Raw genomic sequence first — 27,328 nt, 5'->3', positions numbered from 1 at the left:
TTATATGTATAACTTCAGAGGGCATGACGAGTATCTGTAGAGACAGCCGCTAAAAGACGGGACGAGGAAAGGACACAAACCACGGCGCTGACCAACAACCAAACGTGTTTTATTCTTCCAGTCTGCATATATATACTCCGCCACAATCTGAAGGAAACAAAAAGCAAAGAAACAAAGAAAAAAGATGATTAGCCTGCGCAGAGGCCAAAAAATCCTCAATCGGACAGAAATGTTAACTCCTTCGGAAGGAGGGAGATCGAGGGGAGGCTGACACATGCCTTTCCGCCATTATAGATATGATACGCTTCAGAAATGACACGCGCCCGTTCATCATGGTAGTTCGACAGGAATATGGAATCTTTAAAAGATGGCTGGCAACCACATTCATTAGAGTGAAGCGACAATTGACTATCTCTGGCTTGTTTACGGACGTTGTTCGCATGCTCGCGCATGCGGTCGTTAGCGCAACGCCCCGTTTGGCCGACATAGTAACAGCCGCAAGAAAGAGGTATCTTATACACAAACCTATTACAACATTCAACGTACCTACTTCTGGCTATGCTTCTTGCTGCATCTTTTCGTCTTGGTCTCTCGATTTACTTGCTGACACAGGCTACCAAGCTTATTTTTGGCAGAAAACAACAGTCTAACGCCTGCCCTGCTGACCACTTTCTTCAGATTATGTGCCACCTTGTGCACATAAGGAATAACCACTACTTTTTTCTGCGGGTGTGTCACTGATTGAACAGCATGTGAGCACTTGCTTTTAAAATCAGACGCGAGGCTTTCTGCGATACTGGTCAAAAGCGTTCCTGGAAAACCTGCAAGCTTCAGGCGTGCTACTTGAGAACTAAAGCTCGCTTCGACTTGGTGGTCACAGGACCTCTCAAGCGCCGCCTTTATGCAGGCTCTTGCAATACCGCGCTTGACAATTTTTGAATGCGCAGAAGAAAAAGGGAGAATGCTCTTTTGAGACCTAGGCGCATAACACCAACATACATGGCTGTTTGAGAACGAAAGTTCCAAGGCCAAGAAGCGTAGCCAGAAGCGTAGTACAATCCACCTTCATCAGTTTCGACGATAAGATTTTTATTCAACGGAAAGGAGTCTGCATAGGCTCATGCATCGCCCCTGTTCTCAGTTACATTCTTCTAGCCAGCTATGACCGTGACCTCGAAAACACGCTCAGACAGACTAGCACGGTAAAGGTGATGCGATACGTGGACGACTTTTTAATTTTTTATAGCACTTACTCTCATGACGTGCAGCCTGCTGCGGAAATTTTTCACGTGTTCCTCGCGGAATTAAGTCCATTTGAATTGACCACTGAGCATCCTTCAGACAATAGGCTACGCTTCTTGGACTTGGAACTTTCGTTCTCAAACAGCCATGTACGTTGGTGTTATGCGCCTAGGTCTCCAAAGAGCCTTCTCCCTTTTTCTTGTCGGCATTCTAAAATTGTCAAGCGTTGTATTGCAAGGGACTGCATGAAGGCGGCGCTTGAGAGGTCCTGTGACCACCAAGTCGAAGCGAGCTTTTGTTCTCAAGTAGCACGCCTGAAGCTTGCAGGTTTTCCAGGAACGCTTTTGACCAGTATCGCAGAAAGCCTCGCGTCTGATTTTAAAAGCAAGTGCTCACATGCTGTTCAATCAGTGACACACCCGCAGAAAAAAGTAGTGGTTATTCCTTATGTGCACAAGGTGGCACATAATCTGAAGAAAGTGGTCAGCAGGGCAGGCGTTAGACTGTTGTTTTCTGCCAAAAAATAAGCTTGGTAGCCTGTGCCAGCAAGTAAATCGTGAGACCAAGACGAAAAGATGCAGCAAGAAGCATCGCCAGAAGTAGGTACGTTGAATGTTGTAATAGGTTTTCTTGCGGCTGTTACTATGTCGGCCAAACGGGGCGTTGCGCTAACGACCGCATGCGCGAGCATGCGAACAACGTCCGTAAACAAGCCAGAGATAGTCAATTGTCGGTTCACTGTAATGAATGTGGTTGCCAGCCATCTTTTAAAGATTCCATATTCCTGTCGAAGTACCATGATGAACGGGCGCGTCTCATTTCTGAAGCGTATCATATCTATAATGGCGGAGAAGCATGTGTCAGCCTCCCCTCAATCTCCCTCCTTCCGAAGGAGTTAACATTTCTGTCCGATTGAGTATTTTTTGGCCTCTGCGCAGGCTAATAATCTTTTTTCTTTGTTTCTTTGCTTTTTGTTTCCTTGAGATTGTGGCGGAGTATATATATGCAGACTGGAAGAATAAAACACATTTGGTTGTTAGTCAGTGCCGTGGCTTGTGTCCTTTTCTTGTCCCGTCTTTTAGCGCTTTTTCTACAGTTAGTCATGAACCAACCAGCCGAAATGCGTACCTTATTGCAGTTAATGACGAGTATCTCCGCCACTGCGGAATCAGGGCATCGACGAAGCCTATATAAACATAATGGAAGAAATCTACAGCGCATCCACAGCCACTATAGTCCTTCATAAAGAAAAGCGACAGAATCCCAATAAAGAAGGGCGTACGACAGGGAGACACGATCTCTCCAATGCTATTCACCGCGTGTTTACAAGAGGTTTTCAGGGCCCTAGATTGGGAAGAATTAGGGATAAGAGTTAATGGAGAGTATCTCAGTAATCTACGATTCGCTGATGACATTGCATTGATGAGTAACGCGGGAGACGAATTACAGCTCATGATTACTGAACTGGATACGGAAAGTAGAAGAGTAGGTCTGAAAATTAATATGCTGAAAACTAAAGTAATGTGGAACAATCTTGGCAGAGAACAGCGCTTCGCGATAGGTGGCGAGACGCTGGAAGTTGTAAAGGAGTACGTCTACTTAGGACAGGTAGTAACCGCGGAGACGTACCATGAGAGTGAAATAACTAGAAGAATAAGGATGGGATGGGCTCGCTCGGCAAGCATTATCAAATCATGAATGGTAGTCTACCACTATCTCTCAAGAGGAAGGTATATAACAGCTGCATGTTACCGGTACTTACCTACGGAGCAGAAACTTGGAGACTTACAAAGAGCGTTCAACTTAAATTGAGGACGACGCAGCGAGCGATGGAAAGGAAAATGATAGGTGTAACCTTAAGAGACAGGAAGAGAGCAGAGTGGGTCAGGGAACAAACGGGGGTTAAGGATATCATAGTTGAAATTAAGAAGAAGAAATGGATATGGGCCGGCCACGTAGCACGTCGGCAGGATAACCGGTGGTCATTAAGGGTAACTGACTGGATTCCAAGAGAGGGCAAACGCGTGAGGGGAAGACAGAAAATTAGGTGGGTAGATGAGATTAAGAAGTCTGTAGGTATAACGTGGCAACAGAAAGCACAGAACCGGGTTGATTGGCGGAACATGGGAGAGGCCTTTGCCCGGCAGTGGGCGTAGACAGGCTGATGATGATGATGATCTCCGCCAACACAGCGGAGAATTTAGCTGCGAGCCTGGGAAGGACGCATGGTGTCCATGTTCTAAACAATAACAGTATTCTGAATGTGGCTTGTGTCAGTCATTGTGTCGACATTCCTTATTTGTCTAGTTATTCATAACAAACTTTAATGACATGAAAACCACATACAGGAATGGAGGTTGCAGGCTGCAGTAGGGCCTTGTGCATGCAAGCAAGATTTTCGAACTACAATGTCATTACGTTATTAAATGTATGAACTTGATTAAATAGAAAAAAAGCTAGCACAAAAATTTTAAAAAGGAAAAAAGTTGTGATGATACCTTCAAAATGAATAGGCATCGCAAGGATAATGTATGATTGGTAAAAATTCACTATGTTCGAAGTAACTTTCATTTCGACATGTTTGAGTTTGACGCTCGTGTCCTGTCTAATATTTCAAGAAATTATATTTACGGATACACCTCTGAAGCACGACTTGATACGCGTGCAGGACTTTCTCGCCTCGTGGAGAAACACCCTGGAGGCGATGCGACCGCACCTCATTCTTGCTGATGGCTATGCGGACGTCTACTGCTACAACCCCTTGTGGCACGGCGTCCGCTTCAACTACGACACAGACACACTGCTGATATCTGTGCGTGACATGTTTATGCCGTACTTCCACTTGTCGGCGCCAAAAGCTGTGAACGTTGCAGGCCTGGGAGCGCTCATCGCCCGAGGATTTATGCAGGTACGAAAAGCCCTACGAGTACGTTCCTCATCGTCTCGCCGTTATGCATTGATGGGTGACATCCAGTCAGCTGCTTTGGTCGCTTGCTTTACATTCGTTTGAGTGAAGTGGGGCAACATATTCTGTGTTTTTTTTAAGAAGAAGGTGTTTTATGCCGGCGTCCACCAAGATTTTCATGACGCACTTCACTCACGGAAATACGTCAGCAAAATGAACGCCATATCAGATAGCAAAGAATAAGAACTAGAAGAAAAAGTTCCGTTGATAGGAGTCGAACCCACGACCTCTAGGTCCGCGACGATGGCTGACGAGCTTTTAGCCCACTGAGCTACGGCAAAACACACACCGGAGGCTACATGAACGCGTCTTTTACGCCTCACACCTTCCTCTCACAGTGCTCTTGGATGCATGGATGGATGGATGGATGGATGGATGGATGGATGGATGGATGGATGGATGGATGGATGGATGGGTCGATGGATGAATGGATAGATGTTGTGAGTGTCCCCTTTATAACCGGGCGGTCACATGTGTGGCATCAGGCTCGAAAAACCAAAAAAAAAAAATCTTCGTTGCCTGCAGATTTAGCTCCGGCAACGCGCCGTTGCTACGACCGTCCCATTCGGCGCGTTTACAATGAGAGAAGTGCAATTTGGTGAACGCTTTAACACACCGTGAGGTGGTGGCTTTAGCCAAAGCCTCACTCATAGCATCTATCCATATCCAAAAATAGCTCTTCGAGGCACCTCTGGCTGCCGCACCTAACGATCCTTCAACTAGAGAGTAGCGACACTCTCGTCCGCGCGCGCGCGTTTTCCTCCTCAATTTCCTTCGGATTTCCGCTGACAGACACGCACGCACACGATACAGGCACGCAGACACACACACACGCTCATACACACGTGATAGAGACACGCACATACATACACACACGCACACAGATACACACGCGATACACACACGCACATTGATGCACACGATCATACGCACGCGATACAGGCACGCACGCACTTATATACATACGCGCATACACACGCGATTAGACACGCACGCACATACATACATATACACGCGCATACAGAAGCGATGCAGACGCGCACCACAAGTGATACAGATATGCACGCACATACATGCACACGCGCATGCACATGCGATACATGCACACACGTGATAGACACGCACGCACATACACACACGCGCGCGAAAGCACAAAATCGCACGCACGCGCATGCGCATACATATACATACATACATACGTGCGTACACGCGCAAACACGCGCGAAGACACATACACAAACGCACGTACATGTACTCACACGTTAACACGTGCGCACACGCACATACAGACGCAGGCGCACATATGCACACGTACAAACACGCACACACCTGCACAAACCCGTACACACACGCCTGAAGGGTTCATGGCGTGCGTGAGCAACTGAAAGCGCGTGAAGTTTGCTTGCGCTCGCTTATCGTGACGTCAAGGTCACTTGACTGGGAGGTATCGCGCGTCGCAGCCATTCAGCGTTGCGGTTGCGTCGGCTCCGCGAAAGAGAGGGTGAATAAAGAGGAGGTTGACGGCGCGGCCAGGGTGAGGCGGCGTGGTTTAAGGAGCGCCGCTACTTTCCAACATCAAGGGGCTTTAGTTGCACCGCGTTCCCCGCTCGCTCTGTGAGAAGTACCGGCTAGGCTAGAGAGAAGGCAGGACACTCGTCGCGTTTCACGACGCTTCGAAGGAGTGCATATCGTGTATCAGTGTTTCCTATGTGCTTGTTGATGCCATTTCTGCACGCGATTCACCATATGCGGTGTCCAGGTATGTCTTGAAAACTTCAGTTAACGCAAGTGTTATATCTTGATCATGGGCGTTAGTCCTCCCTACGTATATGTGCCACTAGGCGTCAACGTGGCTGCGTCCACACCACTTTCTCCGTGGTTCTCACCAAGCGGTGCTATGGGGGCGAGGACTTACGGAGTCGCGCTCTATCGGACGCGCCTCGATTGCGTGCTAGGTAGGATACCGCCCGCGCGCTCACCATACGTTTTGCTGTCGGCGCTACAAAAACACCTTGCGGAAGCCCTTCAGGGCATTTCATTTGGCACTTTCAAAACAAAATATGTTCTTTACTGTCGAAATAATAATGTTCGACGAACAAAAAGCACAAGATAGTTTACAGTCGCTGTCTCTTTGTAGAAAACGGAGCGGCCGTTTCACGCGGTCACCGCGCTGGAGAGCCCTGAACCGGCTTCTTGCGTGAAAGGTAGTCAGTCCCTTACTCGCGGCGTCCGTTCGTCCGATCGTACCCTGGCACGGTGCCAGCTGTGGCCTCTTCTTCTCACTCTCTCTCAGCAATCACGTGATGGCGCAGCGGCGCATACCAACAGTTGCGCGTTGCTCCTTCCAACGTGCGTTGCGCAACGCGGCGGTGGCATCCAGCAGCTGCGTCCTTCAGTGGGGGGACGCTACGAGCGCGCGTAGCGAACGGATGCGAGGCACGTCGGCTCTGTCGATTTTCGACTGGAGCCACGGACCTTTCTACCGGACCCCAGAAATTTTGTGTCATCTGGACCCAGCAAGTCACCCGGACCACGGAGACATCTAATTTGTCAAGGTGGGCCGATTTATCATCAAATTAGAGCGACTTTTCCGTCTCGCCTCGTGGCGCCAACGCCGTGTCCAGCGGCTCAGCTAGCATCCGGCAGCGGGGAAGTCAACGCTCCTGCCAAAATGGACGCTTCCTAAGCTCAACGCGGCTACGACCCCCAGGAAATGGCATGGACGACCGTTGCGCCTGCCGGGAACCAAGATTTGACACTAGCGGAGCCCATCCGCAATGAAAATCTGTTCCGTCTTGTGGAGAGACGCTCCCAGAGACGAAAGGCCAAGCTGACGGTGGCCACCGCCCAAGCCGTTCCCGGCAAGCAGCTGTCCAAGCCACAAGCTCCTACCTCGCGCAAGGAAAAGGGGCAAGCCAAACCAGCATGGAGGCCGAAACCTCTTCAGAAATTCCACCCGGACGACATTGTAGTTGTCCTAATGCCCCGGACCGCCCTGGCACTCGGAGCCGCGTTCCAACCTGGTGAGCTCGGCCTGTCCTTGCGCACTTACCTTGGTGCGCAGTTGGCTGCAGACCTTAGCTTTGTGATCTCCAGTGAGCAGAACCTTATTGTCGCAAGTACCAAGAACGCCTACGTGGCTGACCGCCTTCTTAGGGACTTCGTCATCAACTCGGCGCAAGGGGATGTGTCCTTCCGCGGCCACCTCAAGCAATTTGACGATGATGTCAGCTATGGCGTCGTCTACATAGCTAATCATGAGACCGCATACCTGCCAAGTCTGCCGGATTACCCGGGAGACTCCCGGATTTTGAACGTTTCTCCCGGTTGTACGGGTCATAGGAAAATCTCCCGGAAATCCAGTTTTGCCCCGCGCGTCCAGTGCATTGCGCGCCCCGTGGGTCACGGTGACGCGAGGTGGGACGTTTCGCGTACAGATGCGCTACACGCAATTTAAAAAATTGATCCTAAATGTGTTATAGGTTATATCAGCCGTTAATATTTCGTAGATGATGCGTTTGTTTACACACAAGTCTATCCCACAAGTTATCTCGCCTTAAAAAGGGTAGCCGTTACCGATGTCTGTCGAGATAGCGTGTTCATCGCCAGCGCTTGCGACCGTCCCCGTCTCAACGGCGCCCCTTATGGTCCCCTGCCCGACGAAATAACTGGTAAGCAAGCGACGACAGGCCTCGCACGCGGAGCGATGTTATCGCATGTGTCCTTCGCACGACGGTGACGGCCGGGTCGTTTCATCTCTGCTTCAACCGCGTTCGTCCCTATAGCGCTATAGCGCGCATTTACTCGCAGCGATGTTATCGGTTTGGACTCTGTACAGATCAGCGGCGACCGCAAAATCCCGCTGACAGTGTCCATATAAATGCTATCGCAGTACCCCCCCCCCCCCCCGCGGTCGGCATGCTTCATACCCCCCCTCCCTGTTGAGTAGATCTCCCGGATTCTGTTTCTCCAAACTTGGCAGGTATGAGACCGATGAAACCCTGAACGATAGCATTCAATGGAGGCAGGGCGCTATCCTCGATATTCGCATGTTTGGGACGTGCAACAAGGCCCGACTCACTTTCGCCAGGAAGGTCAAGCCATGGACTGTCCACTACAATTCCGAGATCATCACTGTCCGGCCCTACCTCCGTACCATTCCGGCCTGCGGCGTGTGTGGCACCGTGGGACACAGAACGGACACGTGCCCCAATCCAAACCAAGGTCGTTGTGGCCTGTGTGGACAACACGCGCCATTTGTCGAGGGGGTGCGAGCCCCTCACGAGTGTAACGCGAAATGTGCAGTTTGTGGTGGTGGCCACGCCACGAACTCAAATGACTGTGCGGCGAAATACCGCACGGCCGCCAAGTCGGCCAGCCCAAAGGGCGGCAAAAACAACCCGGCGTGGAAGTCAGCGACACGTCCGCCGGCACAAAACTCTGGCAGTGGCGAGGACTCACCACGACACAGTGATGTCAACTCGACGTCGGTGCCACCCAGTGAGCGCGCCGAGAAGGGAGGAGCAGCACCACCGCCCCCACACGGCGGCCATGGGAATCAGAGCCGCTCCCAGCAGCAACAACCCAAGAAGCAAGGTGCGGGTGACGCCTGGGCAACTATCGTCAAAAATGGCAATAAGGTGAGCGGCGCTAGTAGGGTTGTCTCCTCCTCCCCCTCTTCTTCCCCCTGCCCTTCCCGCTCAACGGCTGACGCTGAGCTCCACAACCTAGTGGCATCTCTCCGGGCACAAAACGAGATGCTCCTAGCCAAAATTGAAGCTCTTGAAAAGCAATCTACTCGCCCTCCCCAGCCTGGCCCGCATGCGGAAGCCATGGAGAGCGCGGCGGTGCCGCCGACTACTCTGGGATCTTCCATTGCCGCCCTTGAGACCCGCCTCGAAACCAAATCAGGAACAAGAACGCTTCAACAAGACGAAGAAGACGAAGAATGAAATAGCGCTCGTGTTGTTGCTGTTCCTCCATCTTGGCAGCAGCTGCTTCTATCTCCGTCTGTATATTTTGTAGATACATTTCTTCTTTTTATACTCTCACCCTTGACAATATTTAGCGAATTTTTGTGCTGCCAAAAGAAAATCCCAGGGCACTTCACGCCCTGTTTTTTCTTCTTTTTTGAAATTCTGTGATCCCCAATGTACGCTATTTCCGTGAACATTCGGAGACTCCTCCAGCGTCGCACATTTGATTTTGTCTTGTAATTTTGTACCCACTACGTTTCGAGCGCGTGACATATGCTTAAATTAGGTACTCCATATGGCTGCGTTTATAGGAACTCACGGTGGCCGCACGAAACACATCCTTATTCGCTAGCACCTAAGAGTGAAATCAAAGTTTTTTTAATTCTTTGAGAATGTTTAGCGATACAATTGCGATAGTGAATGCACCGTGGGGATGTTATGACGAACTCCAAGGGGGGGGGGGCAGCTCTGTTGAGCGCCGGGTGTTTACACTGGCAGCAGCAAAAGAGAGCAAGGGAAGTCCTTCAGTCAGCAACGTGTATCAGCCACATTTGTGAGCCGGCACTGTGTAAGCTGCCCATCGCACATACGATGCAGAGACTGGCATTCCTTGACGTTACGCCAAATCAAGAGAACACTGTGATTTTTTTGTGTTCTATTCTTATAGCTCCATGTGCTGCGTGTACCTTTTTGTTGACACTCAAGAGAGTCGCTATAGGCGATGCGCAAAGCGCCGACGACGCCATCTGCCGCCATGGCTCGGAAGCGCTCGCGGGGCCCGTCTAGCAGTGTTCCCGCGAGCGTCTATACGCGAGTGCACGGATGGATGTGTTTTTCATCGTGATTTAACGATTCTGGCGGGCCTCAGCGATGTCGAAAAATACCTGCTGCGTTGTCGGCTGCTCAAACGCACACAAACAATCGCCAGGAACGCACATCTACAGGTTTCCGGTGCTATTTCATGCGCGAAAGCGACGGCGGCGGTGGATTGCGGCTGTACGACGTAGAAGCTAAGCAATCGCGCTTTGTTTACGGCAGTGTTAGAACGATTACCGTGTTTTTATTTCTTCTTTTTTGTCGCTACGTTTTCAGCGAACGCTACTATGTTTAAACTTCGTCGCCTCGCCTGCAATGTAGACACTACAGTTCACATGAGGTTGTTATTACTGATAAGACGCGATACCTTGGCTCACTTGAAAAACGAATGGCGCGAAGCGCAATGCGAGAGAATGTAGGGCAGGTGACGGCTCCTTTAAAAAGCGTCGTGGAATCACACGTGTGCTGTACGAAATCGGCTGCATTCTACCTATTGATGGCACTCGAATGCGATCATCGGTGCAGAATGTTCGCTGTGCGCTTCCGCGCCGATGATGACAAGCTTATCGTTTATTTTTTCACAAGTTTATCGTGCTGGTTTCAAAGTTTTACCAACGCTGACCCTTCACGTGGCCGACCCTGTGAAATATATACGCCGGTGCGGCAGCGCTCCCTCAAAATCTACTATATCAGCACATGGCACGTAAACGAAGCTACTGTGTCGAGAAAAAACATCAGTTCACGCGTCAATGCATGCAGGCGTTAGGGATCGGGACGTTATAAAGAAAGCCGTGTACTTACGATGAGCTCCACTTCGTAGGACAAGCTTGTTGACGATGGTCTGTGACAAACAGTTGTCGCGTATGGGGACATTGTCGTCCCACACAGCTGTGACATCGGACACATGTCCACTATTATAAAGTGCGGCTCCTTTGCGCACACTGTTGCCGCAAAAGTAATTATCTGGGACGCGCACAACCGGCGAATCGCACGCGCGCAAATGAGGCGTCTGCTACGCGACCCGCGAGCGGTTCCAACGGCCGCCGCTACGCGGCTTTCAGTGGCGCCCCTATAGGCGCTGCGCATCGCGGATAGGATGAGGGCTGGCAAAACCATTTCAAAATCTTTACGTACAACTTAGCTGATCAGTTTTTCAAAGCTGGGATCGCTACTTCAAATGACCATGAACATTCAATACCAATCACCGCGTTTTTTGTGCCTAATATAGGTTTTACTCATGCTAAAGGGCCATGATCCTTAAAAAAACTCATCGCTATTTTGATAAGGTTTCGCACAAAGGGAACAACGTTTTCGGTCCGAACGCAGGTGTCATAACTGCATGCCTAGATTCACTACATTGTTACATACTGCGGAGAAGCTTCAGCGGGTTTTAATTAGCACTGAGGCTCAGCAGAGACCGTGGCAATCACATAATAGACGTTGTCGTCCTCTTTCTCTGCTCGCACTTCCCTAGTTTTCCACTGGCAGTGACACTTCGGGAGGTTTCCCCTCTCTCGGGCGAATTGCTCGGCTTCAGGCCGCCAACATTCGTGACTACAGTCTTGTATTAACATCGGCCACTTGAAGTTAGATGTGTGATGACGTGGTTAACCTGGCTTCCATGATTCAGGATAACGAACGGCCCAGCGCAGTCTGCGAGTAGATTTTGGGTCAAGCCATGTTGGCGAATTGGAGTCCGTGATAGGCAAAGCGTCATGTACAATGAAACGAAAGAGTGTTCAGCACATGCCCACGTGCGTGAGACTACAGGAAGAAGAAAAGGATGCAGGCGGTCGTTTTGTTCAGTTGAAAGCGGACGCCACGAACAGTAAATGTTCATCTCGGTTGTTGCGGTTCCACGTGACGTTCTACGTTGATAATGCGTTGATCAGTGTTCGGTTTGTGCGCTGCATCAGGCCAGTAGTTTGCGGATAATAACCTGGGAGTATGGGAACGTGGAGGCACACGAACAAAGTAATGCTTCCACAACATCGGCGGTGAATTGGCGACCGTGGTCACATATTATTTGAGGCCGGATTTTTATTCATTCAGAAATCGCGCTTTGGGCGCCAGAAATAAGCAGACAAAACAAGGTTTTTGGCCTCCAGCGTCGTTAATATAGGCACAATAAATTTTTCCACAAATGCAAGTTATCTCAAGTGAAGTCGCGCGCCACCTCTGCCTATGATAAGAAAACAAAAAAAAATGTTATTGCTTATGATGGCAGAAAGGCGCCAACAGTTGAACATTGCTTTGCAATTCTCCCGTCAGATTACTGGACTGGTGATGACACATTGACTTTTAACATGCACACTGCTCACATCCATATCCAATGGCCACTGTTGCTCACTCGAGCGTCGCATATAGTGAAACAGACACGAAAAAGAATACTTGAAAGCTGGGAATGCTGATTTAAAAAGCGCTACTTTATGTCTGACTGACCCGATTAAATGAAGGCACAACAAAACCAAAACATGATGAATGAAAGAGGGCCGACGATTTGTTAAGAAGGTAAGGTGTTCTTACATGAGGACCCTTAGGTGCAACTCTGGCAAGTGTGTGATACAAAATGAGAATATCCGAATTGCACAGGCAATAAGGCGCCACAACACTGCCAAGTACACTTCCGCCCAATTGAAGTACATATTTTTGAAGGAATTTGTTCGGCGGGAACGCGGGATATAGTCTAACAATGCCGTGGCAGAGGAAAAGGCAGCCGTCTCGCAGTACTGCGTCAGATATTCAGCACTCACAATTATGCACCGGCTTCCTTTTGAGTAACACGAAAACGGTCTGATCAGGCCTATGCCAACATTTTCAAAAGGGGAACCGATGGGCACACTAGTTGCAGGTGACCGACTGAACTTGGGGTGGGTCGCTTGTGGCCCTAACACTGTGTGCAACTAGTCATGTAGGTATCAATTATTTTGTGCATTTGAGGTAGGTAGAATCGGTTTTCGGTGCGATTAGGTGTAATCGCGCGCTTCGTAAGTGACCTGAGGTCAGCGTAATACGCAGAATAGATGGTTTAATAGACACAGGAACGACCAGGAGAAAAGCTGACGCCCATCGTTGACAAGTTCCTCTTGTAAAGAAGACCATATGGGACGCAAAATTGGCCTTCGGTTATAGGCCCTTGTGATGCAGGCAAGAGAGATTTCATGTTTGTGACTGCGCTCCTCAGTGGTGAAAGTGAAGGCATCGAGAAAGTCAGGCGACCAAGAAGCGATAAGGTGGTCAGTGTTGTCGATTTCACAGTCCGTGTAGCTAGTGGCATCCTAGAGAGGCGATCCACATCAGCGTGTTGACGGCATTATGGAAAGTTAGGCTACTTTGAATATTTGCGTGGTTGATGCAGCGCTGAAAGATGAATACGTGGAAAACCTAGATCAGTGCTTTTGCTGTGCTTTCCGGTTCTACGACTTCGTCTTTCAGTGCTGCATAAACTATGTGTCGGCAGCCACACTTGTACGAGAGAGCGAAGACATATTCCTGCAGACGAAGGGTCATCCGAGGCAACCGGATGGGTCCCGAAGATTGACCAGCCAGCACAGAGAATGGTGACCTGTGACGATGGAGAACAGGTGACCGTAGACGTACGAGCGAAACCGCACCACGGCAAACACTACCGCTAGGCATTCAAACCCGGTCACAGCGTAGTTGCATTCAGGCCTGCTTAAAGAGTAATTTACGTGCTCCACGACATGTTCTTTGTTAGAGCGTAGGACGAGAACGACATGGATACCGAGAACGCTTGCGTCTGCATGAGTGTTGGAGAGGACGGATCGGAGTGCCGAGGTACAAAAACTTGAGCTGGATAAAAGCGGCATCACGCTCAGGGGTCCACTGAACAGACTGTTCTCACGCAGGAGATCGTCAGAGGGTGAACGACATCTCCGAACATGCGTATGCACCACCGGAAATATGAGCAGAGCCCAACGAATCGACGAATCTGCTTCACAAATTCTGGGTGCTCGAACGATTCAATAGCCGCTCTCTTCTGTGGGTCAGGTCTAATGCCTTCTATATCGACGAGATGTCCTAACAACAATGTTCCGCAATCGCCAAAATGGCACTTTCTTCGAATTCAGCACAAGGCCACCCTTTTCAGTGCAGCTGAGTACAATATCCAGTTAAGTGTTATGCACAGAATTTGCGGTAATTCCATAATCTAAACATGTACTTGTTACATGACAGCACGTTATTAGTGGCGCGTCCACTAGGCTGAGTTGGTCACATCTGATGCATTTTGAGTTGTTATCGAGTCAAATAATGCAAATGTTTTGCACAGGATGGTAGGCAACGTCCTCGACTTCAATAAGCAAAATTCTTTAAATATAAAGGTGGCTTTTTTGAGAAAAATATTTTCATACTTATCGTTTTTGGTAAACCACAAGTTTGGCCAAAATTCTGAAGTGTAAATTCGAATGCGAAAACTACGAAAAACTTTTTAAGGGAAATATCAAACATTAAAGTCAATATTTACTTAGATTTATTATGTTTAGTTTAGCTTGTCTGCAGCAATAAATTCCTGAAATGCACCAGTTTTGTAACGTTTGCCGTGTTTGTGATCTTTCCTTCAAAACACCTTCGCCATCAAGGAGAAATAAAATGCTCATAAGATTGAATTTCACTTGTTCTTTAATTAAGATAAATATGCTGACCAAAATGGGCGCAGTTTCTTGTAGTAGGTGCCCTCAAAAACCAGAACTTGGAAAATTAGTGAAACGTTTTTTTTTGCGGCCAATGCCAGTATATTTCTTTTTACGCGAACAAAAAAAATTTCTCAAGACTAAATTTGAAGTCATTGCTCTGGGTCTAACACCTGCGCATGGAGTGATTTTCATCAAAATCAAGAATGGTGATTGGGGCATCGTGTTTGTTCTTATCTCGACACACCCAGCTTGCTTAAGTGAGAATTGAGCATTGAAATCTATGTACGGAATGTTCCTGTGCAAGCGTCACTGCAGTGACTCACAGTCACTTGATTCCACTTATTTGCTTGGAATCAAGCCTTTGCAAAGCTATCGTGAAAAAGCGACTGGAGGCTGTGTTTGTCAAAAGCTGAAAAAGATTCCTAAGTTTAACCCTTTCGTTTAAGCTACAGAGACGAATACTCCTTCCGAAATAGCAAAAATACAAATTTGAATTTTCATTTGCCGACAGTTGTCGTTTACATGCGGCTTGCCTTCACGTACACTCAGAAAATTTCAGAAATGAGCAGCGAGCGCATTAAGTACATGCCGTGAAGTGTTTATTCATTGTTCTATAATGACGACTACGTGTTAAGGCCGAGGCTGGTTACTGTGAATACCCACGGGTAAAGTAGCTATTGCACTCTGGCGCAATGAATGTAGGGTTAGTTTTTTTTCCTTTCATTTTAACACGAAAGTGTTTTATGGCGGGGTCCACCAAGATTTTCAAGACGTATTTTCGTCACGGAAATACATCAGCAAAATGAGCGCCATCAAATGGCAAAGACAGAAAACTATAACAAAAACTACCTTGACAGGAGTCGAACACATGACCTCTCAGTCCGCGACGATGGCTAATGCTAAACACATAACGGAGGCTACATGAACGTGCTTTTATCATTCAGACTTTCCTCTCAGAGTGTTCTTGCATGGATGGATGGATGGTTGCTACAAGCGTCTCCTTTATAACGGTGTGGTGACATGTCTACCACCAGGCTCGAAAAAGCAAAAGAAAACGCGCCGTTGCTGGAACCGTCCCATTCAGCGTGTTTCCAATAGATGTGTAATTTTCTTTAACACATCGCGAGGTGGTGGCTGCAGCCCAAGCCTCGCTCATAGCTTCCATACATATCGAAAAATAGCTCTCCGACGCTCACCTGGCTGTCGGACCGCGTTCTCCGCTCGCTCTGTGAGAATTAACTCCCAGACTAGAGGGAAGATACAACGCGCGTAGCGTTTCTCTTCGCGTTTCAAGACGCTTTGTAGGAGTGCTTGTTGATGCCATATTTGCGCGGAATACGCCATATGCGCTTTCCACGTATATGTTAAGAACGTCAGCTACCGCAAGGGTTAAAGCATGATCATGAGCGTTAGTCTTCGGTACGGAGATGTGCCACTAGACGTCAAGGTGAGTGCGTCCACATCAGGCGGTGCTACATCTACCAAACAACAATAGCCATTATAGAACATCTGATATACGAATGCACTAAAGCAATCTACTACTTCTGTGTTAACTTTCGTGTTATACCGATTGCTATGGCAGGGATATCAAGCATCTTTTTTTCGCTGTACTAAACATAGCACATTCCATTAATTGTTTCTCCTGGCAGATCTTTGACCCGTACGGCCCAGGAGAATCCCTGCAGAAGTGGTCTGAAGAGACTCGTGAGGCGTACTCCAATGAGCACCGGTGCCTGAGCTCGGCGTACGGCAGCAGCTGGGCGGCACCCATGCGGCGACGCCAATTTGGTGACCTCGCACCCATGCGCTCCCTCTACCGCACGTTCAGGCCATGGCAAACCAAGGAGAGGCAGCTGGCTGATCTGCGGGATTTCGACCCGCAGCAAACATTCTTCATTGCGTTTTGTCACGCCCACTGTGTCAACAATCCGACAGACCAGGTTTGGTGACAGCTTTCCCTCTGTGGGAGTCGCTGAATAGAAACCACCCATTAGAGCGGCTCTTGAAAACTTTTCAGCGCGAACTGGACGGAGCACAAAGAAGAGGACACAAGACGAGCCCTGTCTAACAACTGAAGTTTATTGAAAAAAAAATCAAACTTGAAAAAGTCCTACACACACAGATGTCAAGATAGATTTCTGCAGCAAGTTGATAGTCTAAAGAATGCTGAGTTCTCTGCCCATGTTCTAGTGTCAGCCTCGGAAAGATTACTTCGGAAGTGCAAATCCCGCCAAGTTGTAACCAGTGAAGCAGACGATAAGCGCACGAGATACGCGGTCATGCCTAACGTGCACCGGTTGTCTCATCGTTTTAAGAAGATAGCAAAAAGTTTTGATGTCGATGTTCTCTTTTCATCAAACCTAAAAGTTGGTAAAGCTTGTGCCGCGATTGAAAACAAGGCTAGAGGAACTTCGGGTGTGGGTTGTACGGTCAAGCATCGCAACCCCCCCGCTTGATGCTCTGTTGGAGTAGTCTATAGGATTCCCCTCTCCTGCGGTAATGTGTATGTAGGCCAGTCGCGTATATGCATAAATGAAAGACTCCGACAGCACAATAGCACCTTAAAGGGAATGCTGACGTCGCACCTTTCGATACATTGTAGGGCTTGTGGATGTAAACCGTTCTTCGACAACACTGTCATCTTGCACAAGCATAGATATAAAAGGGCACGTGAACTTGCGGAAGCGTACTTCATTAAAGATGCGGGAGATGAATGCATGTCTGAGCCTTCCGTCTGCCTTTTAGATTGTGAGCTACGTAAGCTTAACTAGTTCTTTGACTACAGGTAACCTCCGCGCATGCGTTGTTGGTGTTCTGGTGTTTGATTTTTCTTTCAATAAACTTCAGTTGTTAGACAGCGCTCGTCTTGTGTCCTCTTCTTTGTGCTCCGTCCAGTTCGCGCTGAAATGTTTTCAAGGATACATCAGTTCTAACTCGTCCACCTCTCTACTTTACTAGAGCGGCTCACTAGCGGTGAACTGGTGCCTAAAGACCACCAAAGTAGCGCAAAGCCAAGGTTGGGCACGAAGTAGTCGTTATGGCATTCCGGCAGTTCCGTGTAAGCTTTCTGCCCCATTATTGATGAACATGCATGCCGCGCATGAACTTAACATAATATGGAACCAACATGGCTCCTACCAGCGTAGCCAGCCATGCACCATATTTTCCCCGAGATTGGGCTATAGGCGGCAGCAACAAATATGGATCGGCGGTCGGCGGTGAGTATAGAAATGTAGACAGCGGCGCTTCGTTGTGAGCGGTTGGAGCCGCCTGTCTCGAATAAAAGCGTTGACTGCAGCCTACCGTAATATGTACGTTCTCCATTGCCGAATCGATGCAGGAAGCTCACCCAAAGTTACTATTACATTTTAGAGAAGCGCAACCTGCCAATGAACGGGATACTTTCCCTCGGCGACAGCCTGCGGCTATGCGCCACGTGATGTTGTTTGTTGTTTTATTTCTACCTGTTTACCTTGTGTTCGACTTGCTACGAACCGCCGTACCACGACTGAACTAATTAAATATTTACATCTTGCTCGTGTGGATACCAAAAAGAAAAAACAAGAAGGAAGGCCCGCATTTCTTCCCGATGAGTCAATATAGCCCTGTGTGCACGGATACGCGCCCGTACTTCTTCTTACTCAGTACTCCATGAAATCTGGAGAGTTGATCAGTTTTGTCAGGCAATTTACATGGCCGGCCGCGCCTTAGCGCTATCGAGACGTTTAACACGTACGCGCTTGTTTTTATTTCAATAACAGTAAAAGGTAACAGTTCACTGCAGAGCTTTCTTCCATTGTCTGTCTGCATATGATATTGACGCAACAAACTTCTAGTTATTTTATGGGACAAAAGGATGCTTTTTTGAAGCGAATAATGTCCGCTGCCTTCCGTCAATCAATCACAAACGCTCAACTTAGTGGACAAAAAATATGTGCGGCTTTGCGTGAAGTTACAAGAAAGTAAGGGACGCCTACTGGATTGATTTTGACCATGTGTGTTCGTTCAAGCGTAGGTAAATCTAAGCACACGGGTGTTTTTTTTTTTGTAAATTTTGCACCGTAAGAAAATTGGGCACGGTCAATTATATCACTTCCGTGACATTTCCTTTCCTGTTGTTTTTCACACCATAGTTTCAGACTTCCCTTTACCAAAATATTTCTCTGTAGTGTCGCGAGGACTGTACAATAAAATGACACTTTAAGCCAAGTGAGACTCGTCCAGTAACCGATAAAGGAGTCATTTCATTATACACCTACCAACAACGCGAAAGTGCATGAGTTAGATTCAGCTTGCCATTGATTCGCTGAAACGCTGCATTCACCCGATACTTAATACTCATAATGTTCAGGACGACGCCAAGTGCACTTTGCGTTGTGTTTGATCCACAAAGCGGCACCCACACTGAAGTGAATATGGCGAACGGACGGTACGCCGATAATGCGCACCACTCTCGACCAGTGCACTCACTGATCTTACTGCAGTACATAAACAACCTAGCAAGGCCAAATGCTTCTTTACATCTTGTTAGCATACGTACAAGCAGTTAAAATTGCGCGAACACAACGGAAGAAAGCGTCCTTTAAGGGGGTGCATGACATAAGCGCACATGCAAGCACGACATTGCTAGCAGACGACGCCCGGAGCAATACACACTGATCCCGGTTCAGCCAGCAGCGCGCAGGCGGTGACTCTGCGCGATATGGCGAACAATAGTGGTCACTGACTGACTTAATAACTTTATTTGGTCCTGAGGAAGTGATGGCCCCCTCGGGGGCCTCGTCTGCGGGTCGCGCCCACGACAGGACCGGGAGTTGAAACTTGATGGCCAGGTCGGGAGCCCTCTGGATGGCCCGAAGTTGGTCGTCCTCGTGGGTACTTGTCAGGAGTGTGTCCCAGTCCTTTTCTGTGGTTTGAGACCTGTCGTCCGCGCGCACCTCGGGGCATTGCCACAGCATAAGTTGTAAGTTTCATTGCGGTATGCCGCCATCGGGGGCATCCCGGCCTTACTTCGCTTATGAATCTTGCATAAACTGCCGGTGAGGGATATGCTCCTGTCTGTAGGAGACAGAAGGATTGTGCTTGTGGTCGTTTTAGTCGATTCTGAGGTACTTTTGCCGTTCGAGACGATAGTGCTGACAGATTTCATTATAGGTCCGTGTTTTCGTCGCGTAAGTTTTTTGATGTGACCAGCCATTACAATTCCGCATTCAGCCAACGGTGCCCCTGCCGTCAACCAATGGCCAACACATGATACAGGGCCCATATGCTTCTCGTCCAGTATCCCAGGTCACAGCGCTCGCGACTGCCGCCGTACCAACTTCCTTTTTCGCGGCAGCGCTAGGGCTCCAAACTACGTCAAGGTTGATCCTCGATATGCCATGCCTGCTGATTCTCCTACGAACTCTTTTTCCCAGTCGCCAACCATTCGGACCACGCTGGTCGCCTTCTCCTCGTCGCCGATCCATTTCTCCGGCACAGCCCGCCACAAAAAGAAAACTTAAGTCGTAGTTCCGGAGGGAAGAACTTCGTCATCGTAAAATATTGCAGCACCTGATTTTTGTCCTTTGAAAGACATTTATCTCTCTGTAGATGGCTTATTTATACTGTCATGCTACATGGGCTCGCTGGAGCCAAGAAGAAGAGGAGGTATAAGGACGCGCGAGCAGCAAATAGTTGCGGGGCGGACCGTCCCCTCCCTTGCGTTGCACTAAGTACATAACTCTCACATTTCTCGCCTTGTAAATCTATTTAATCTTTACAGTTTTGGTGAACACGCTGGGTACGTCACACTGGATGGTCCAGGTCTACCGCCCCTTCGACGCCGTAAACGGTTGGCGCGACTACCACCGGGAGACGTTCCCATGAATGACACGGACGCAGGTGAGGACGGTCGCGAAAAAAAACGCCGCAAAAGAGTGCCCGCACAAGACAGGCGGCCTGCACACCTTATCGGGAGCCACGCAGAAAGAGCGGATGAAGACCTCGATGACTGGTTCAAGCATTATGAGAGGGTGAGCGGTCTTATTGCACGGAGCGCCTCTGCACAGCTCTCGCGCGTCCTGTTTCTTGCTGGAACTGCACTTCTGTGGTTCGACAACAATGATCGTATACTAAAAACTCGGGAGAACTTCGTCGAAGAAATAAACAGTGCTTTGGTGATTCGCTAACCGAAAGAAAAGGCCGAGCAGACACTTTCACGGTGAGCACACTACCTGGAGAGACGTGTACGACCTACACATAGGAGATACTGAAGTTCTGCGGAATAGTGAATCCGAGCATTTAAGACGAGGACAACGTGGGACACTTGCTCAAGAGAATTGCAAAATATGTTTACAATTTTCGGATCTCTTAGGAAGACATACGACGCCGACCGACTTGAGGCGTCACTGTCGTGTTCCGGGGCGCAGTGACGACACGCAACATGGAAGCAACAAGAACGAGAAGTGTTTTATTCATGGTCGATTACAGGTATATATAGCTTTGGCTCACTGACAGATAACAGACACATGTTACGCTAAACAGTACTCAAAAGGGGTTAATCTGGTAGCGCCTGCGCAACCTGACGATGTATGTCGCACATTTGAATCTCTTAAAACATTGCGGATGCTTCCGAAGTTCGGCTGACAGGACAATGTCAAGACCACAGCAAGCATAGGCATCTTTTCCTCTGACACCGCTATCGTGCGGCGAGTTGTCAGAGACGAACTGACTCACTTTCAAGGCGGAGATGCCAACCGCGTGTCACCAATGTGCTTTGGATGAGCGCTATTTGGAAGGGCCAGTCGCCTGGTTGCGACCTGCATACACCAAGTGCCAAGTGTGCGATGACGTGAATAAGGAGAACACCATGACACAGCCTCAAGGGACAAGTTTTAGGCGTCAACAGGACGTGCCGCCTCGGCAAGTGTCTCTCGATTACGTAATGCTCAGGAGACATATATCCTACAACAACGAAAACCACCGCAACCCACCTGTCAGCTTCGATTGCGGAATTCAGACACATCTGTAGGTACAGCAGACGGCGTCCGCAACACATTGCAAGAAATCGTGCGTACCCGCCTCGCACGCAAGACGCCCCACCCTGGCAACTATCTACCCCTCTTCATCTGTCACCTCAGAAATACACTCCCAGGAATGCGTCTCCGGTGTCTGACCGTTGTTTTTGACTTCCCCACCAACCCAGACACGTTGATCGCCATCGCCACGTCGCCGCCCACCTACACCACCCCAGCTGGAAAATTGACTGGTGCCACCGATGGTTGGGAGGTCGCAGGAAAGCCAACTTCACAAATTCCTGCGCCTGTCATCACGGTAAAGAACAAAGTGTGTGTTTGCATCGAGGGCGTTAGTACTGTGGGCTTGGTACACACTGGTGCTTCCGTGTCTGTGATGTCCCTTTCTTTAAAGAATCACCTAGGACAGGAAAAGATGTTTTCTTTGGACAGAAACTCCGCGTTTCGTGGAGTTGGCGACGATCTGTTGCGACCTGCTGGAGTATGTTCAGTTTTGCTTACCATGAGTGATCAGGCGTTTCAAACTAAATTCACCGTACTAGCACGCGCTTGTATTGACGCCATTCTTGGTGTTGAGTTTTTGCGGAACTGTACCGCGACATTAGACTACAGATCCTGTGAAATTTTTCTGAGAACTGATACACTACCACATGCTTTCGAAAATATGCCATCCGATCGAGTCGGGGTATTTCTGGCGTCTGATGATGTGGTTTTTTCCGCAGAAACGAAACAATTTGTTCCAGTGACTTCATATCATCCCCGTGAAGGTTTGTTCTGTGGATTGTTTGAGCCAGACTATTCTAACATACTAAAGAACCACCTTATTTTGCCTCGTTCATTTGTCAAACACGTAAGCGGTTCTACTCAAGCGTGAACGGTGAGCTTGACCTCCGAGTCGGTTCATCTACCTGCTGGACAACTCTCACCTTTCTTACCTTGTAAATAAATTCATTCCATCGTTGCAATAATTTCACTTGTTGACACTGGAGCTGCCGTGTCTGTAACCAGCGAGAAAATGTGGACAGCTCGCACTAGTGGTGCAAGTCCAGCGGAGCTTGTGGCCTACCTACATTATTAGCAAGGTCTTATTTAACATGGCTTTAATTAGCAGGCTGTCAGTTATCGCGGTCTTAATTCAAAAGATTATAATTAGCAAAGCATTATTAAGCACGGTCCTAATTGGTGTGATCTTAAAGGGGTCATTAAGCATTCCTCGGGCTCGTTGAAAAAACGCTTTTTGCGGAAAGCAGACACGGCTTTGAACTGCTCAGCCAAAAAGTGCAGTCGTGCGCGGCGCGTAAAGGTTACAAGCGAAGCGCGAGGTTGCTGTTCTCTCAGGCGCCCTTTTTCCAAAGAGAGGCCGGTTCTCACTCTCGTCGGTGGGCGGGCGCCTGTCACCTGACGTCACGGTTCTGTTTCGCCGCATCGCAAGAGACACAGCATCCTTATTGGCCAATAGTCGATATAAATCAAGAGCGGTGTTTGGATGAGATGTGCTCGCTCCCTTTGGCACTGTGTATAATAGTTGTTGCAGTTAAATAAGCCGCCTGAAATATGGAAAAATTTCGTTGCGAGTTTTCAATAAGATGACTCATTTCCGGTAGAGGCCAACTGCCTTCTGCTGAACGCGGCACGCCCGTGCTCGTTCGAGCATAACTTAAATTTGCCCGCACTGCCTTTTCGGTATCGCGGCTTCGTATGCCTCGCTTGTATCGACAGTTTTAACGTTATAACTGGTCTCCAACCTTAAAAACCTGGTGTGGGGCGTTGAGTTCTAACGCCACGGATCTCATGCTGACTTGATTAGTGCATGCACAGATCGAGTTGCAAGCAGGTTCTAATTAACAGGCCGTAGAGCGGCCCCTCATTACCAATGTGGTTTGGTTTATAGGTGCACGTTTTATCACTATTATTATTTTGACAGAGAATCCACACGAACATTTAACCTTTGGATAATACACTTGACGTCGAAGATATCCCGAAGATGGATTCAGCGACATGCCCAACTGATAGTGTTTGTCGATCCTGGTATGGGGACTTGTTGCAGCTGTAGGGAGGGTCCGTCCTTGAGAAGTTCCTGCAGTTCGGCGTCCGTAGTCTGCGCCTCGGCGAGAACGTCCGCTGTTATCTGCGCAGAACTGATGGCTGCTACACGTGAAAGCGCGTCGGCGACGACGTTGTGTTTCCCTCTGACATGTTGGATGTCGGTGGTGAACTGTGCAGTGAACGAGAGTGGCTTCTGCTGTAAAGGCGGGAGTTTGTCGCGACGTTGAGAGAAGGCCTAGGTAAGAGGCTTGTGGTCGGTGTAGATGGCGCAGTTCTGGGCTTCGAAAATATGGCGAAAGTGTTGCACTGCTTCATATATCGCTAGAAGTTCTGTGTAGGAGGCTGGCAAGCTTGTCGGGGCGGTGGTCGTGGTTTCGTCAGTGTAACTGGTGGTTGAGGGGGCCGTTTTTCGAGCTGCGAGTTTCTTGGAGAAGAACGCCAAGGGATGCCAGGTGTTGTGCACACGTATGAGGGCGGCGCCGATGGCGAAGCTAGAAGCGCCCGTGAAGAGTCCCAAGGGAGCGTCTGGCAGGGGACGGTTGGGAAGCGTGGCGGTGCACAGGGTGACTTTGCATTCTTCAAAACTTTTCTCTAACGTCGGTGTCCAGGTGACGGGTTGATTTACTCGTAGGCCAGCCAAAGCATCATGGAGGGGAGCCTGGTAGTGAACTGCGTGTGGCAAGAAACGCCTGTAAAAGTTCAGCATGCCGAGGAAACGGCGAAGGTCTTTAGCGGTGGTGGGTTGAGGTTAATTTCGCAGATGCGTTGGGGTAAGGGCCGAGTTCACTCAGATGAAACATTGTGGCCGAGGAAGCGGACGGCGGAAGCACCTAGCGGGCTTTTTTGAATATTGGTGATTACACCGTTGTCATCTAGGCGTTGGAACAGTAGACGAAGGTGCCTTTGGTGCTCGTGGGCGTCGCGGGAAAATACCAGTATGTCGTCAAGGTAAACGAAGCAGAAGTCGAGGCCGCGGACGACTTCGTCGATGAAGCGCTGAAAGGTTTGTACAGCGTTCCTCAGGCCGAAGCGCATGCAGGCAAACTCGATCAAGCCAAAGGGAGTGATGATTGCCGTTTTAGGGACGTCATCCGGATTGACGGGTATCTGTGTGTAGACCTTCACCAAGTCTAGCACGGAGAACACGTGGCAGCCATGAATGCGATGAGCGAAGTCCTGTATGCGGTGGACGGGGTACCTGTCCGGGATGGTGCGCGCGTTGAGGGCATGGTAGTCCTCGCAGGGCCGGCAGCCTTCGGTCTTCGGAACTAGGTGGACTGGCGAGGACCATGGACTGTTAGAGCGGCGGGTGATTCCTTCGCGGAGCATGGCCTCAAACTCTGCTTTGGCTATGCGCATACGGTGCGGGGCAAGGCCACGGGCGCTGCAGAAAACCGGAGGGGCTGAAGTGGTCCGGATGTAGTGCACGGTGGTGTGCTGCATTTTGCGTGGCAGTCCGCTGGGTCGCGTCAATCCGGGAGATTCGGCGAGGATGGCGTGGTGCGGCGAATGATTGTCAACACTGAGTACCTTGACGTTTAGCTGTGGGGCGGTCGCTCGCTGGCCTGGTGTGGAATGGCCCGTTTTCGCGGCAGTCGGGAAGGAGGTTGTCGTGGGCCAGAAAGTCTGCGCCGATGATTGGCTCGGTGACTCCGGTGATGACAAAGTTGTAGTGAAGGTCATGGCGTAATAGAAAAGTCGTATTTCTCTTTGATGTCCCTTGAAGTTTCTTCCATATAGGTTGGCATGCATAAAGGGTGTTTTTAACACGAAAGTGTTTTATGCCGGTGTCCACCAAGTACATCCGTCACGGATATGACGTTGATAAAATGGACGCCAACGGGTGAGAAAGAAAAAAAACCAAGAAAAAGATACCCCGCTGGGAATTGAACCCACGACGTTGCGGCCGCGACGGCAAGCGCCCGATGCCCTACCGAGTAAGCTAACTCGGGAGATGCTAGACACGGCGCGAACGCGCCTTATCTTTCACACATTCTCTTTCGCGGCGGGCGGAGCGGGGCGGTGCCGCCGTCTGTGAGACGTGAAAAGAAGTAATGCTTCACGATCGACACTTACTAGAGCTTACTCCGAGATTGCACGCGATATCGGAGGTAATGGTTAAAGCGTCTCGATACCAGAGCGGTAGACTTTCCGCGCTGGCGTCGCCGAGGAACCATGGTTCCTCGGCGACGAACCATGGTTTGCGTCCGTCCAGGGCGCAGATCTTTCTTCAGCGCAGGCATTGGACATCTTGCTCGCTAAATTTTATCAAATATTCAACGGTCACCACCGCCGAAACTTGAGAAGAGTCAAATCTGGCCCTCATAAGCCAAATGCCTGGTGGACGGCAGAGTTAGACGCGGAGCGTAAGCAGGTCAGAAAGCTTAGGAAGTCCTTCCAAAAGACGACAGACCCTGAGATGAGGGAAACCTTAAGGAGCATCTTTTCGACCGCTCGCACTAAGTATCGTAACAATATCAAAGAGGCCAAGGAGGCAGCCATTAAACGGACATGTACCGATTACACGAAAAGACGAGTATTCGGCCTACCTTTTAAGGAGGCCTTTCACAAGCTAAGACCACCTGTAGTGCTAAGACCATTACGAACTCCTGAGGGAACTTGGACGGTTGACGCGATAGATTCGGCGCGTTTGCTGCTGCGCACGCAGGTGTCAAAAGACAACCCCTTAATGGACACGCCTTATCATAAGGTATTGAGGGAAATGGCGGCATTGCCTCCAATATCACTCGTCAACGACAAGCCGTTCTCAACTCATGAGATCGAACATGCCATGGCAGTTGCAAAGAACAGCTCAGCTCCCGGACTTGACATAATAACGCTTCCCATGCTTAAATCCATACACAAATTCCACCCTAATTTTTTCTATTTCATTTTTAATTCGGCTCTAAATTTAGGTTACTTTCCAAAAGAATGGCGCAAGGGACGCATTATCTTTATCCCAAAACCTGGTAGACCCCCGGACGAAACGTCATCATACCGGCCCATAGTAATGAACTCCTTATTCGGCAAAATTTTAGAGCGCTTATTAAATTCCCGACTTTATTATTTTTTACATTCCAATAACTTAATTCACCCTCATCAATATGGATTTACGCATGGGAAGAGTGCCGTCATGGCACTGTACGAACTCAAAAGAAACATCGAGCACCTCAAGAGGACTAATGTTCCTGCTATTCTAATATCGCTCGATTTTAAAGGGGCATTCGACTCGGTGTGGCATCCGATGGTGCTGCACTTCCTGCAGAAGCACGGTTGCCCGAGGAATGTTTACAGCCTGCTTAAATCCTTCCTCACAGACAGATCGGTTGTATATAAATCTAACTTAGGAGAGGTATCTGAACAGCCCACCCTCGGGAGCCCACAGGGGTCACCCATAAGCCCTTTGCTATGGAACCTCATCATCTACGGCCTCCTAGATCTAGATTGGCCTGCGCAGGTGACAGTGCAGGCTTATGCCGACGACACCGTACTCCTCATACACGGCAGTAATAAGACTACTTTGGAACGCTTAGCGCACGAGGCTTTAGAGAAGGTGTCACAATGGTCGGCAGAAGCCAAAGTGCAAGTCAGCGCCCCCAAGTCGTTTTACTT

Source organism: Rhipicephalus sanguineus, chromosome 3 (assembly GCF_013339695.2).
Source record: "Rhipicephalus sanguineus isolate Rsan-2018 chromosome 3, BIME_Rsan_1.4, whole genome shotgun sequence".
In the NCBI taxonomy this organism is placed as follows: Eukaryota; Metazoa; Arthropoda; class Arachnida; order Ixodida; family Ixodidae; genus Rhipicephalus; species Rhipicephalus sanguineus.
The sequence above is the reverse complement of the archived record's forward strand: the minus strand, read 5'-3'. Positions refer to the sequence as shown.